The 15,946-nt window shown below is 36.7% G+C and overlaps 1 protein-coding gene across 3 annotated transcripts in view; it reads left to right on the top strand.

Moving 5' to 3' along the window:
- Nxpe3 (neurexophilin and PC-esterase domain family member 3) overlaps positions 1 to 15,946 on the top strand; it is a 54,500-nt gene that overhangs the window by 7,944 nt on the left and 30,610 nt on the right. The gene's annotated exons all lie outside the window — the stretch shown is intronic.

Raw genomic sequence — 15,946 nt, 5'->3', positions numbered from 1 at the left:
TTATTTAGCTCTGAGTTTTTTTCAATTTTGCATAACTATTGGTTGAGTGTCCCTAATCTGAAAATATGGAATCAGAAGTATTCAGAACTTAAACATTAAAAATGTTTTGGGGGAGGCTGGGGATATAGCTCAGTTAATAGAGTGCTTGCCTCATATGCAGAAGGCCCTAAGTTCTATCCCCAGCACCACCAAAATAAATAAATAAATAAATAAATAAAACTGTTTTGTAACACAGTGGTAGAGTGCTTGCCTAGCCCATGTAAGGCACTAGGTTCAATCCTCAGCACCACATAAAAATAAATAAATAAAGGTATTGCATCCATGTGCAACTAAAAAAATTAAAATAAATGAACAAACAAACAAATAAATGTTTTGGATTTTGGGCATTTCAGATTCAGATTTTTAGACTAGGGATGCTTACCTTGTAATAATAAGTAGTAATCTTAATCACATGGTATAGTAGTAATGTTAATTAGAGATTGTGAAAAGTGCTATAAAAGAGGAATTCCAAGGTAGCTTTAGGAGAGGAAGAAAAAGGTAGCTATCTTAAGCTGGATGTGGTGGTGCACACCTGTAGTCCCAGAGCTCAGGAGGCTGAGGCAGGAGGACCACAAGTTCAAAGCCAGCCTCTGCAACTTAGCAAGGCCCTAAGCAACTCAGTGGGACCCTGTCTCCAAATAAAATACAAAAGTTGCCCCTGAATTCAATTTTCGGTACCAAAAAAAAAAAAGAAAAAGAATCTTTTAGTGATTCCTGGAAAAAACTGAAGTAGTATGCAAGGGTAGGGAGTTGAAGAGTTTGTTTTGAAGGGTATTGTATGACACTGAAGAGCAGGGAGCATGTCTTACTGAACCCTCACAAGTGCTTTATGCTAAGAAGGTACTTGGTAATATTGATATATGAACTCATATATCACCAAAATTTATGGAGTAGTGAAAAGGATGTTGCCCTTTTTATTTTGTTAGTGGTGCTAATTCTGATTCAATTATAGCTTTTTTTTTTTTTTTTTCTTATTGGGTTTTATTAGCACAAGATGCTTTAAAAGCTAAGACACAGGCTTTTTCATTTCTCCTGCTGGAACTCACTTTGTGTTTTTTCAGCAGAACACCTAATCTTATTATGAAATGGGCCTGTAGAGTCCCTTTTTGTTTGTTTGTTTGTTTTCTCCCCTGTGGGCCATTAATAAAATTTGTTTGGTATTTTGAAGAATGCGAAGTGATTCTGTTAAAGATTTCCTTTAGAAAAAAAAAAAAGCGTAAAACCTAGGTCACTTCCTTTTCTTTGCTTAAACTGTTCTTGCATGTTTTTGCTGCAGGTAAGGCAGTGCCAATTCCATGTTGATAGTATCTTCTACCTGGAACCTGTCAATGATATATCTAGATATTTAAGAAATTCCTGTTTCGAGGAAAATATACATAACATAGAATTTGCCATTTTAACCATTTTCATTGTACAGTACAGCTCACATGTGCAACTATTGTGGGGCAGGTCGCTCAGAAAAATACATTAAGTCCCAGTTTTGTCCAAATTAAAGGGTCTTTATTTTGACCTGCCAGGACTGCTTCCTACAGGACCAAGTTGTCTCTGCAGAAAACAGCCCCGAGCCTGAGCATTTTTGGATATTTAAAGGCAAAAACTGCAAAGAACACATCTGGGTTGATGTAGCTACAAGCAAGTAGATATAGAAGCTGAATTGGACAGTTAATGAGACAATGTAATGAGTACATTGGTACTTTCCATAGGACTTTCCAGGTTGGCATAGCGGCAAGCAAGCAGAAGGGAAGGGGGGGGGGTCAAAATGACCCTAGTTGAGTACAAGTTAGAGAATGGTTACTAACATGTAGACAATAAATTTCTGACAAGGTACATTGCCCAAGAAACATGGGAACCAAAGAGAGAACAATTTTACATTGTGTAAGAATTGCTGTTTTATGTTGCCAAGTGTGCTATGCTAGGTAACTATTAATGGGTACAGAGGTGGGACTTTCCCATGGGAGAAGCATTTCTTACATGATATGGAGTCTCAGGGTAAAATGGGAGTCTGTTTGGTCATTACCCAAATAGCCTGGCCCATAACACAACTACTACCACCATCTATATCCAGAACTTTTTTATCTTACCAGACTCAAACTTGTATGCGTTAAACAATACTTACCCTTTCTTCCTCCCTTCAGCCACTGGCATCTACTGTTCTATATTCTGCCTCTGTATTTGATGACTTTAGGTATTGCATATAAATGAAATCATATAGTATTTATCTTTTTTAAATATTTATTTTTTAGTTTTTTAGGTGAACACAATATTTTTATTTTACATATGTGGTGCTAAGGATCAAACCCGGTGCCTCGTGCATGCTAGGCGAGCATTCTACCACTGAGCCACAACCCCAGTCCCAGTATTTGTCTTTTGCAACTGGCTTATTTTTATTTTTGGCAGCATAATGCCCTCAGAGTTAATTTATGTTGTATTGTGGATCAGAAATTTCTTCCTAAGGCAAGTAATATTCCTCTGTACACACACACAGACATTCCTCTGTGTACACAGAGAGAGAGAGAGAGAGAGAGAGAGAGAGAAGCGTTATTTAGCCTTATAAAAGGACCCATGCTATAACATACCTACCCATTTTGACCCATGCTATAACATACATACATTCATGGACATTTGGATGATTTCTACCTTTTGGTTATTATGAATAATGCTGCTATGAAGTTAGGTGTACATATCCAATTCTTTTGGGTATGTACCCCCAACTACAAGTGCTGAATTGTGATAATTCTAATTTTTTCCCCCTGCACTACTGGGGATTAAACCCAGGACCTTGTACATGCCAGGCAAATGCTGTACTACTGAGCTACAGCCCCAGCTTATTTTATTTTTTATTTTGAGACAGGGTCTTGCCAAGTTGTCCTTGTGATTCTCCTCCTTTAGCCTCCCAAGTAGCTGGGATTTACAGGCAGATACCACAATGCCCAGCAGTAATTCTAATTTTGGGTGGTAATCCTAATTACAAACCACCAGAAAGTTTTTCACAGCACCTGTGAAATTTTTCATTCTTACCAATACTGAACAGGTATTCCAGTTCTTCCACATCCTTGCCAATACTTAATATTTTCTTTCTTATTTTCATTTCTTTGTTATTGGGGATTGAATTTGGGAGTTTTACCACTGAATTGCATCCCCATGTTTTTTATTTTATTTGTTTATGTATTTATTTATTTGTTTTTTTGGGTAATGAGGATTGAACTCAGAGGCACTTGACCACTGAGCCACATCTCCAGCCCTATTTTGGATTTTTATTTAGAGACAGGGTCTCATTGAGTTGCTTAGCTCTTCATTTTTTTGCTGAGGCTGGCTTTGAACTCGCATTTCTCCTGTATCAGCCTCCCAAGCCTCTGGAAGTGCAGGCGTGCCCCACCATGCCCAGCTGATATTTTTTATTTTGAGACACAGTCTTGCTAAATTGCTGAGGCTGGCCTTAAATTTATGATCCTCCAGTCTCAGCCTCCTGGGTTGCTGGGATTACAGGCATGAAACACTACACCAGGCTGATACTTAGGCATTTTACAGAATCTGGTATCAGCGTAGTGTAGTTGAGGTTATAGCTATGCTTCTGCAACATGTTGACTGTGTGACTTTGGAAAAGTCACTTAATTCTCTTGAGTCTGTTTCCTGATTTGCAGTTATAAAATGTTCTCTATCTTCCTAGAAAGCTAAAAAAGCACCAAACACAAATGCTGTAGGTATACATAGGAAAACATCAAATCATTTTCAGATGCTAATACTGTGATGCTCATACCTGAGACTCATCATCTGGAAATGACTTAAGGCCTTGGTTTCCTAGAATTCACCATAAAACTGTCATTCCAGAGTTCAGGAGGAGCAAGTGATCTTTTCCCTTTCTTTAAGCATGTGGTTGCTTCTGATATTTCTCCTATTTTTTTGTTATTTTAAAAATTGACACATAATATTATATATATTTATAGAGCACCTTGTGATATGAGATTTTATTTGATGAGTTGAGGCTTATCTTTGTTTCTTTTTATGTAATTTCTTATCTTTCCATGTGTTTTACAATTTTTTTTCCTCTCTTGTTTTGAGCAACTTAATGTTGACTTGCCTTAGTGTATTGTTTTTAAGGTGTTGGGAATCAAATCCAAAGCCTCATGCATACTACACAAGTGCTGTACCTCTGAGCTGAACCCCAACCTGGTGTAGTTTTAATATTTCTTTTACTTGAGGTTCAGAAGTTCTTGGGTTTGTGTTTATGGTAAATTTGGTAAATATTTGGCCATTATTTTTCTAAGAGAGAAGTCTTTATTTTTCGTTTCACAAGAGAAGCTGGCTGAATTGGCTTCTTTTTGGTGATTACTCAGAGAGGACAAATTCCATCTTTTCCCAACCCTTTAACTCTTTCTTTGCATCAAGTTGGAGGGGTGCAAATTTATTATTAGTAGCAGCAGCAGCAACATCGGAGGCGGCAGTGCTATAGATGGCCTCAGGGTCGTGGCCATAGGTGTGGATGGGTCAGCCAAAATGATCTTGATCTTTTCAGTCAATGGAAAGATGTAATCAGTCTCTTTAGAGAAAGCCAGGACTCGCTTGTACTTACTGATGATTGAGTAGGGTACTGATGTCATAGGTAATCAGTATGTAGACATACACTGGCAAAGCTGTACATACCCTCCAGGAAATGATAATGTAGTTTCTTCTGTTCAAACTCTTTGGGTTTGTAGATATTGCCATTGTTCTTGTCTCCTTTGTAGACCAAAGGAGAAGAGGGAGATTTGTGGCTTTGCTGGCTACAAACTCTTAAATCAGCTGTCTGTCACTCAGGATTTCAGTGGTATCTGTGGAGATTTTAGTGGTAATGCTTTAATCCTGAAAGAAGGAGATTGTTTGTGTCCCCTGCCAAATTCATGTGTTGAAGCTATAAATCTCAATTTGATGAGTCCTTTTGGTAGATAATTAGATTAAAATTTATTGTGAGGGTGGAGCCCTTATGAGGGAATTAATGTCCTTATAAAGAAAAGACGTATGAACACACAGTGGCTGTCTGCAATCCAGGAAGAAGAACCTCACTAGAACTCGACCATGCTTGTACCCCTATTTTAGACTTTCATTTTTTAGTACTATGAGAAAATAAATGTTTGTTTAAACCACCTATTCTATGGTATTTTGCTAAAGCAGCCCAAGCTAAGACAGAGATCTTATGGCCCCAGACTAGTGACATTACATGGGCAATGGCAATAGCACAGGTGATAGCTGACACCTTGTTGGACAATAGCATATTTCTGATTTTGGTGAGGTCCTCCTTTGTGAATGCAAAGCCTATGTTAATTCATATTGAAGCAATAGTTTCTCCAGAACCAGATGGTTTTCCAGCTGCCCTTAGGTGGCCTTGAGCATAATGGTATTCTTGCCCCTCAGCAGATTTCCTGTGGAGAGACATGCAAATCCGCTGCATCTCTAGTGCCTTTATTATCTGCTCCAACATTGAAGCATTTTGAATAATCATCTAAAAGTTGGATGATCTTAGGAGAGTAGTTGTACTTTTAAGGTTTGCTGTGCTATCTTTCCCTGGGCATCATGGGCATCATCAGAGATTGGCATATAGGATTCAAAGATGATGTCAGGTCAGATTCTTCAAGCATAAGGTAAGCCAAAGAAAGCAAAGAACCCCAATAATAGCAGCATATTAGCATGCAGTTGCAGGTGACTTTCATGGTTCTTATAAACTTTAATCCTGTCTGTCCCATTTATGCAATACCTGTACAATTGAAATTGAGCAACAGTTTGTGGTAACTTTGAAATAAATGTGTTTTTAGAGTTTTATTCTTTTGAGAAAAGTAATAGTTGAATGATTAGTGATAGTATTAATGATGAATTATGTATAAAAACTCTAGGTTATGATTTTCAACCTATATTAATGTAACTATGTCAATTTCAGTGAAATATTCACAGAATTGAAAACTTGGGATTTAATGGGTTAAACCTAGATTGGGGATTTGGTCTTTAAGTGACTCCTCTTGCACAAAAACTGGCCTCAGAGAAAAAATTCATTGCATTTCTCAAGAGTGCTACAGCCAGGAACCATCTTGAGAAAGGGGATCAAGTGTTAATGACTAAACTAGGGATCAAAAAACATGGAACAGTCACAATTCAGGGTCCCTTTGGATACCTTGCCACATTGTGTGGAAGATAGCCACATGAAACAGTTGTGGCTTGGGAGAGTATCTGACACCCTCTGAGAGATTTCAGCAGTGGGGAATGTGGGTAATAAACAGGGGAGTTGGGAGCATAGCAGTCTGTGCTCTTGCCCTCTGTGAGAAGCAAGACCCAGTCAGTCATTTATGGTTTCACATGGAGACCAGGTCTGAGGACATTGAGACTGAGAATAGAAAATCTGGGGGTTCCTATGTGTCGTTCCCCCTACCCTGCCCCCAGCATGGAACTTGGTGTTCTGATCCCCACCATACACTTGGGAAGGCATTTTAGGGCTATCCCTAAATGAGTTGAACATTTGCCACACCCCAAGTGCACAGACTAGAGACATCCATGCTGAATGTACATTGCTTGGTGTAACCCACATATTAATGAAGTTTAGCTGGTGAGAAGGGCTGCTGTAGGCCAGATATTGGCCGCACAACCAGGCATGTAGACTTAGGACTTGGAAGTAAGCATGTGCCTGCCTGGTATGGTCCACATACCATTGAAACTTGGACAGTAGCAAGGAATTGCTATGGCTGTAATGGGAGTAGGGGCCATCTTTGTTACAGTCTGGTGAAGAACTTGTCTGCATTTTGCCCATGTTCTGAGACTTTGTGTGAGGGCGAATAAAGGTGATAGGCTAATTTATTTGACAGGGAAAATTTTATGGTAGCACAGCATTTAGGCAGTGGCATGGGTATTGCTGGCTGCTTTTAGTTAGGTTTATAGTGAGAATTGGGAGCTAAAAAGGGAGTGGACGGATTTGAAAAACTTGGAATTTGGCCAGAAAAGAAGCTTGTGTAAAGTTGGAGCCACAGAAGGTGTAGTTGCTGAAGAGATTAGTGCTATTAAAGAATCCTTGTACTTTGCATCTAAACAATGGGAACGATATCGTGAGGGCATTTTAGGATTTAGGAACTGTCTAGATCTCAACCTTTGCAGACTCAAGGGTGTAAAATTATAAGACTTTTCTTTTTATGCCCCTATTCCTCCCTTTTGAAAAGGGACTGTTTACTTTGTGTCATTGTATATCACATATATGTAACTTACTTCTGATTTTTACAGGGCAGCACAGCTAAGAGTTTGTCTTGAGACTCAGAGGAGACTTTGGACTTAGACTTTTGGGCAATGCTGAAACTGTTGAGACTTTGGGGGCTCTTAGAGATGGACTAAAGGAATTTTGCATTTTGATCTAGATATGAATTTTAGGGGGTCAGAGGTGGAATGTTGTGGTTTGGATATGAGGTATCCCCCAAAAATTCATGTGTGAGACCTGGCAGGAATTTTCAAAGGTAAAATAATTAGATTATGAGAGCTGTAACCTAATCAGTACATTAGTGCACTTGATAGGATTAATAATTTGAATGTATTGCTGGTTGGTAATTGGAGGCAGGTGGCATGTGACTGGAGGAAGAGGGTCACAAGGAACATGCCTTGGGGATTTTATGTTTTGTCTCTGACTCCTCCTATTCTCTCTGTGCTTTCCTTCTCCTTGCCTTTCTGCCAGGATCTTCTTTCTCACCTCAGTCACAGAGCAATGGAGTTGGCTGACTGTCGGCTTGAGACCTCTGAAATTATGAGCCCAAATAAAGTCTTCCTCCTCTAAGTGTTCTTGTCAGGTATTTTGGTCCAACAATAAATGACTTAACACAATGATGTGGCAGTAAATAGAATCAAGGACAAAATTTGCAATATCATGTTAGTAGATGCAGAAAAAGCCTTTGATGAAAAATTCAACATCCTTTCATGATAAAAGTTCCAAAGGAACTAGGTAGATAAGGATGATATTTCAGCATCATAAAAGCTGTGTGTGTTTGTATGACAGACCCATAGCCAACATTATACATCATGCTGATGGGAAAAGCTGGAAGCATTTATTCCAAAATCAGGTGCAAGAAAAGGGTGTCCTCTTTCACCACTCTTATTCTGAATAGTACTTGAAATTTTAGATAACAGTTATCAGGCAGGAGAAATAAATAAAATGGATAAAATAGGAAAGGAAGAAATCAAATTATCCCTGTTTGTTTTAGTATAGAATCTAACTGATTCCATACTTAGAAAACCCTAAAGACTCCACCAAAAAATCCTTGGAACTGTTAAACAAATTTAGCAAGGTAGAGGAAAGCAAAATTAACATCCAAAAATCAGTACAGCAAGAATGAACTTGCTAAAAGAAATTAGGAAAACATTCACATTTGTAATAGCTTCAAGAAAAAAACTTGGGCTGGGGCTTTTTCTTTAAGTTCACTGAATTTTCTTCTGAAATGTCTAATCTACTATTAATCCCATTCAGTGTATTTTTCATCCCAGAGGATTTATTTCTCTTCTCCTATCTCTCTGTTTCCTGTGGTGCTGAGGATTGAACCCAGGGCCTCATGCACCTGAAGTTGTACCACTGATCTATACCCCAATCCCTGCCTTATTTCCCTTAATATTTTGTATTTATTCATCTCTATGTAGTATTCAATCTTTCCTCTTTTTTTTTTAAATACATAGGATATGGCTATAATAACTCATTTAATGTCTTTGTCCTAGTAATATTTTTGTCAGCTGTGAGCTGATTTCATTTGATTGATTTTCACTTCCTTATAGGTTATATTTTCTTCTTCATATTTTGGTTGGATTTCAGATCTAGTTGAATGGTGAGTATTTTTGGTACTTCTATAAATAATCTTGAGCTTCATTCTGGGGTACTATAACTTATTTGGGAATAGCTTGTTGCTCTTTTTTCCTTTTTTCTTTTTGTTTTGGTGGTGCTGGGCATCTGTCTCAGGGCCTTGCACATGCTGAGCATGTACTCTGCTGGTGAACTGTATCTCCTACCCTTAGTTTGATCTTTTTGGTTCTTGATTTTAGGATTTGTTATTTGGGACCAGATCAGTATTTAAGAGTAATTCTTCTTCACTACTGATTTAAAACTTTGCTGAGTACTCTATTCATATCATTTGAATGCTGAGGTTTTCTAGTCTGGCTTATGGGAACAAGTTCTATTCTGGCCTGGTATGATCTAAGGTTCTGTTCTCCCTTATATTTTTTGTGGGTTCTTTCCACAGCCTCTAGGAGTTTCCTTAAATATACTTATCAGTACTTTGCTGAATATTCAAGTGGGATCTTTTTTAGATCTTGAACTTCTTTGTGTAGCTTTTACTTTGTCCCATAAATTTTGATCGCTTGGTCTTGTTAAGATTCAGCTCCATCTCTGACTTACTTAGTTCACCAGGCCGCACCAGGGTTCCCCTCATGTTCTGCATCCTGGAAACTCTCTAAAGGCAATATGCAAACGGCAATCACATGGTTAACTGTTTCTTTACTGCCTCTTAGGCAACCATCATTTCATTTATTTTGGTCTTTTTAAGAAAAGTTATTTCAGATGGGAGGATAAATTTGGACACTGTTTCTGTATCCTGGTAGGAAGTGGAAATCTGAGGGACTTGAATTTGAGAGTCAAGAAATAATACAAGAGCTGGAGAGGAAGAGGAAAGGATGGGATCTAGAGCACAGATAGAGCATATACCCAGATATAGAACAAGGAATGCAAGTACCTTGTGAGTATTCTTGTTATTTTATTACTAATTATGTAGGAGGAGCCACATTCCTTCCTTCAACCTAAGAGAGAAGGATGACATGACAGATGCATTTGCAGAGTAGGACATCAAGGGAATTCCTGCTTGTGGAGCAGGTTGAAGGTGGAAGGAGGGTGGAGCCCAAGTGGTTTGTATTGGAACTTGAAAGAAAGGGTTGGGAGATGGAGCTGGCTTTCTAGGGCTACAAAGGGAAAATAAATTTTAAGACTTTAAGAGTGTATGGTACTCACCTGCATTGACTTTGTGTGTGTGCTTATTTCCACTATATCTAATGACCTGAGAATAAGAATGGAGAAAAAATATAGTTGTGTAAGTCTTGGGTGGATGAGAAGGAAGGTAAAGAGGGAGAGAGAGACTTCAGAGGGTAGGTCAGAGTCCCACATAATTAATGTTTTGCAGTCAGGAAGGAATGTTGGAAAATTCCCCTTTAGTACTGATGTAGTTCTCAGAAACTTCTGGATTGAATGCTAGTTAAAAGATCTAATTATCTGAATGAACACAGCCTTGAATAATAATGGACAAGGGAGGTGGCAATAATAACAACAGTTCTGAAATTGAAAATAATAAATGGGTCTTTTAGTGGAGTAAGATAAAGCATTTTAACCTTGACTAAAGAGGTCATCTTGACCAGGATGAGAATATTATAATAAATTTTAAACTGTTCAGTTTATTATTGCAATGATAATTTATAAAGAAGCTTTGGGTGATGTAGAAAAGTTTTTTCAGAGCCTTGGAAGTTTCCATTTCTTAATTTGTTCTACATCCCTTGCTCCAACTCTTCTTGTGATTAGAGTGTCTGATCATTTTCTGAAAAAATACAGGCTTCATTTTATTTATTTATTTATTTTAAAAAATATTTATTTTTTTTAGTTATAGATGTACACAATATCTTTATTTTATTTTTATGTGGTGCTGAAGATCGAACCCAGTGCCCCATGCATGCTAGGCAAACGCTCTACCTCTGAGCCACAACCCCATCCCCAGGCTTTATTTTAATTAGGAGCATCATATAATATGAGAAGAAGGTGTATGTAGCAGCGTCTAACAAAATATTGCAGGGAGTCTTGCTGTCTTTCATTACTCTCATTGAGTATAGCCTCCAGCTTTCTTTTTGTCTTATTTATTAATATTTTAGATATGTATTATACTGCATATTAGGGCTTTTGATGGGACTAGAATATTTCCTCAAAGATAGTAAGTTGGTAAGGGGAATTTTTCAGTCAGTTTTGTCTTTCCCTGTGCCACTGTATAAATGAACAAATACTCCTTTAAAATGAGGCTTCTCATGAGATCCTTTCAAATGAAAATAGATGCATGTAAGTGTAAAATGTTACTACTCAGGCCTTTTATGTTCTTGGATTTTTCTGTTTTACTGGATTAAATCCATCATTTTTTTTTTTCCTGAAAGGACACATGGAAAATAATCTTACATGTCTGAAACTGCCCTTATTTTGCCATTATGTATAATTGTTATTTGTATTTTATAATACAGATTTGGACTGTATGCAATGTCCTTTTTCCTCAGAATCATGATAACTTTGTTTTCATTGTCTTCTAGTGTTGTAGAAGACAAGTCTAATGCTGGTCTAATTTTTAAAAATTGGTAACATTGTTTTTCTTTCTGGAAGCTTTTAGGATTTTCTCTCTATCAAATGTTTTCACTTTTTTATTGGTTGAATATTAATTATAAGAATGGTAGGTTTAATTATGGAATGTTTGTACATACCCTAAAACAAAATTGCCCAATACCTGCCCCATGCTCCCCTTCTACTTCCCCTTGATCCTTTTTCCCCTATCCTAATGGATACTTTCTACTATCATAGAGTTACTTTTTTCCCCTCTAGCTTCCACATATGAGAAAATATATATATATATAATACTTTTTTCTCTGAGTTTGACTTCTATCACTGAAAATTATGATCTATAGTTCCATACCTTCTTCTACAAATGACATAATTTTATTCTTTTGTTGTTCTTTTTAGTTACACATGATAGTAGAGTTTATTTTGACATATTTATACAAACATGAAATAATTTTGTTCTTTATGACTGAATAAAACCCCATAGTGTATGTCTCTCACATTTTCTTTTATCCATTCTTCTGTTAATGGACACCTAGACTGATTCTGTAACTTGGCTATTTTGAGTTATGCTGTGAAAACATGAGTTTTCTGCATGTATCTCTTAAGTATGTAGCTGGATTATATGGCAGTTCTAGGTTTAGTTTTTTTGAGGAGCCTTCAGGTGAATCCCATCATGGCTGTAGTATTATTTACATTCTCACCAATAGTGTGGAAGAGCTGCTTTTTCCCCTCCATCTTTGCCAGCATTTATTGCTATTTGTCTTCCTGAGAATTGCCATTCTAACTGGAGTGAGTTGGGAGTTCAGTGTAATTTTGTTTGTCTTTTTATTTATGGCTAAAGATGTTGAATTTTAAAAATATAATTTTTGGCTATTTGTACTTTTTTTGAGAAGTGTCTGTTCAGTTCAATTGTCCACTTATTGGTTTGGTTTTTTGTTTTGTTTTGTTTTGTTTTTTAGTGTTGAGTTTTTTGAGTTCATATAATCTGGGTATTAATGCTGTGTTGGAAGAGTAGCTGCAAAGATTTTTGCCCATTCAGTCTCTTTGCTCTGCTGTTTCCATTGTTGTGCAAAAACTTTTTAATTTGCTGCCATCTTTTATTTCCTTAGCTATAGGGGTTTCTTCAGGAAGTCATTGCCTGTGCCTGTATGTTGAAGTGGTTCATCTATTTTTCTTCTAATAGTTGCCAAGTTTGGGGTCTTATATTTAGGTGTACGATCCATTTTGAGTTGACTTTTGTTCAGGGTGAGAGAAAGAGGTATGATTTCATTCTTCTACATATGAATGACTAGTTTTCCCAACACCACTTGTTAAGGAGGCTGTCTTTTTTCCATTGTATGTTTTTGGCAACTTTGTCAAGACTAATATGACTTTGGCTGTGTGTGGTATTCTCTGTATCTTCTATTCTTTTCCATTTTTTCCTGTGTCTGTTTTTATGCTAGTACTAGGCTGTTTTTGTTACTATAGCTTTGTAATATAATTTGAAGTTGCATATTGTGATGCTTCTGGCATTGTTCTTTTTGCTTGGGATTTTTTTGGCTATTCTTTTTTTTTTAATATTTATTTCTTAGTTGTATTTAGACACAATATCTTTGTTTTAATTATTTATTTTTATGTGGTGCTGAGGATCGAACCCAGGGCCTTGCACGCGCTAGGCGAGCGCTCTACTGCTGAGTCACAACCCTAGCCCCTTCTTTGGCTATTCTGAATCTTTTGTTCTTGCATATTAATTTTAGAATTGCCTTTTCTAGTTCTGAGAAGTATGTCATTGGTATTTTGATGGAGATTGCATGGAATCTGTAGGTTGCTTTTGGTAATATGGACCTTTTAACAATATGAATTCTTTCTCTCCATGAACATGGGAGATGTTTTTTTCATTTTCTGGTGACTTTTTCAATATCTTTTATCAGTGTATTGTATTTTTTCTAGTAGAGATGCTTCACCTCTTTCATTAGATTTCTTACAAGTATTTTATTATGAATAGAATTGTTTTCCTGGTTTCTTTCTCAGTGGCTTCATTATTGGTATATAGAAGAGCTGTTGATACTTGCATGTTGCTAAAACTTCAATACTATACTGTGTTTGAGTGATGATAGTGGACATCCTTGTCTTGTACTGATTTTAGGAGAAATGCTTTCAGTTTTTACCCATTCAGTAAAATGTTAGCTTTGGGTTTGATATATGTAGTAGTATTTATGATGTTGAAGCAAGTTCTTTCTATCCCAAGTTTCTTCAGGGTTTTTTTTTTTTTTTTATCATGAAGGACTGGTGAATGTTTTCACAGACTTTTTGTCTGTCTATTTAAATAATCATGTGATTTTTGTCCTTGGTTGTAATTATGTAATTTATTTACATTTATTGATTTGCATATAATTGAACCATCCTTGCATCCCAGGAATGAAGCCAACTTGATCATAGCGGTTTTTAATTCAATTGGCTAATAATTTATTAAGGATTTTTTCGTCTATGTCCATCAAATATACTGGTCTGTAATTTTCTTACCTTAAGAAGTCCTTATGTGATTTTGTGTTTATGTTGATACTGGCTTCATAAGATTACTCTGGTATTGTTCCCTCCCTTTCTTTCTTTTATTTTTTTCTTCATGCCCATATTTATTTATTTATTTTTGATTGATATTATTTTTTAAATACATGATAGCGGAATGATATATATTACACATATGGAGCACATATTTTTATATCTCTGTTTGTATATAAAGTATGTTCACACCAATTCATGTCTTCATACATGTACTTTGGATAATGATGTCCATCACATTCCACCATCCTTGCCCCTTCCCTTCCCCTCCCACCCCTCAACCCTAACTAGACTTCCTCTATTCCTCCCATGCTTCCCCTCCCTACCCCACTATGAGTCAGACTCCTTATATCAGACAAAACATTTGGCATTTGGTTTTTTTGGGATTGGCTAACTTCACTTAGCATTATCTTCTCCAGTGCCATCCATTTACTGGGTGTGTTGTATTTCTATTCTTGTTGGGTTATAAGAATTTTTACATTTCTCCCCTCATTTCTTTGGTGATCCACTCAACATTAAGTTTGTATTATTCAGTCTTTATATGTTTTAGTTTTGTGATTTTGTTATTGTTGTTGATTCCTAATTTCATTCCAAGGAATTTTCTAATAAGATCCAAGGAATTATCTGAACTTTTTTGTATTTTTGAAGTCTTGCTTCAGGGCCTAAAATCTGATCTATTTTGGAGAAAGTTCCATGAGCACCTGAAAAAATATATTTAGGTATTGGTTGAAATATTCTGTAGGTGTCTGTTAAATCCACTTGATCTATTGTATATTTTAACTTTGTATCACCTTTGTTGATTTTGTCTGGATAACCTATTAGGTGTATTGAAAGCACCCATTGTTATTATATTGGGGCCTATCTGAGCCTTTATGTTGAATAGAATTTAGGTGTGCCAACATTTGGGCATACATATTTGCAGTAGTTTTATCTTATTGGGTTGCTTCTTTACCAACATGCAGGGACCTTCTTTGTATCTCTTAAGTAATTTTGGCTTAAGGTTCATTGTTGGATCTGAAAGTAGATATTCCTGCTGTATTTGCATAGATTATTTTATGTTCTTTCAGTTTTTTTGTGGATGTCTTTGTCAATAAGATTTGTTTGTTATAGGCAGAATATAATTGTGTCTTGATTTTTTTTGGGAGGGAGGGGTACCAGGGATTGAACTCAGGGGCATTCAACCATTAAGCCACATCACCAGCCCTATTTTTTTTCCTTTATTTTATTACTTTTTTGTGGTGCTGATAATCGAACCCAGTGCCTCACATGTGCAAGGCAAGTGTTCCACCACCGAGCTAAAACCCCAGCCCACCAGCCCTATTTTTTGTATTTTATTTAGAGACAGGGTCTCACTGAGTTGCTAATTACCTTGTCTTTGCTGAGGCTGGCTTTGAACTCGTGATCCTCCTGCCTCAGACTCTCATAGGTGTGCCCAGGCTTGTCTTGTTTTTAATTCAGCCTTTTAAATAGATAATTGAGACCTTTACATTCAGTATAATTATAGAAAAGTATACATTATTTCTTGTCATTTTGTTTTATTTCTATGTTTGATTTGATCCTAGTTCTCATTTGCTTGTCTAATCTTCCAGTGAGATTTAGTCTTTCCTGAGTTCTCTTGCTTGCTTTCGTTTTCTTCTGTGTGTATGATTCCTTTATCTTCTGCAGTTCCAAGCTAAGTTTATGCTTAGCTTGGAAAGTTTTTATTTCTGTTTTGATTCTGAAGGATAGCTTTGTTGGATGTAGCAATCTAGGTTGGTAGTCATTTTCTTTCAGAATTGAAAGCTCTCCTGGCTCTTAGGGTTTCTGCTGAGATATCTGTTATTCTGATTGGTTTGTCTTTATAAATGACTTGGTGTTTCTCTCTTACAGTTTTCAAAATTATTTCTTTGTTCTGGATTTTTGGCATTCTAGCAATAATGTGCCACGGAAAGAGGCTTTTCTGGTCTTCCTATTTGCTGTTCTAAATGGTTGATTGAATACTGATTGAATTCCATCTTATTCCAGGGTTTGGGAAATTTCCTGCCAGTATTTCAC

The sequence above is a fragment of the Marmota marmota genome, unplaced genomic scaffold (assembly GCF_001458135.2).
Source record: "Marmota marmota marmota unplaced genomic scaffold, marMar, whole genome shotgun sequence".
NCBI lineage: Eukaryota > Metazoa > Chordata > Mammalia > Rodentia > Sciuridae > Marmota > Marmota marmota.
The sequence above is the reverse complement of the archived record's forward strand: the minus strand, read 5'-3'. Positions and strand labels throughout refer to the sequence as shown.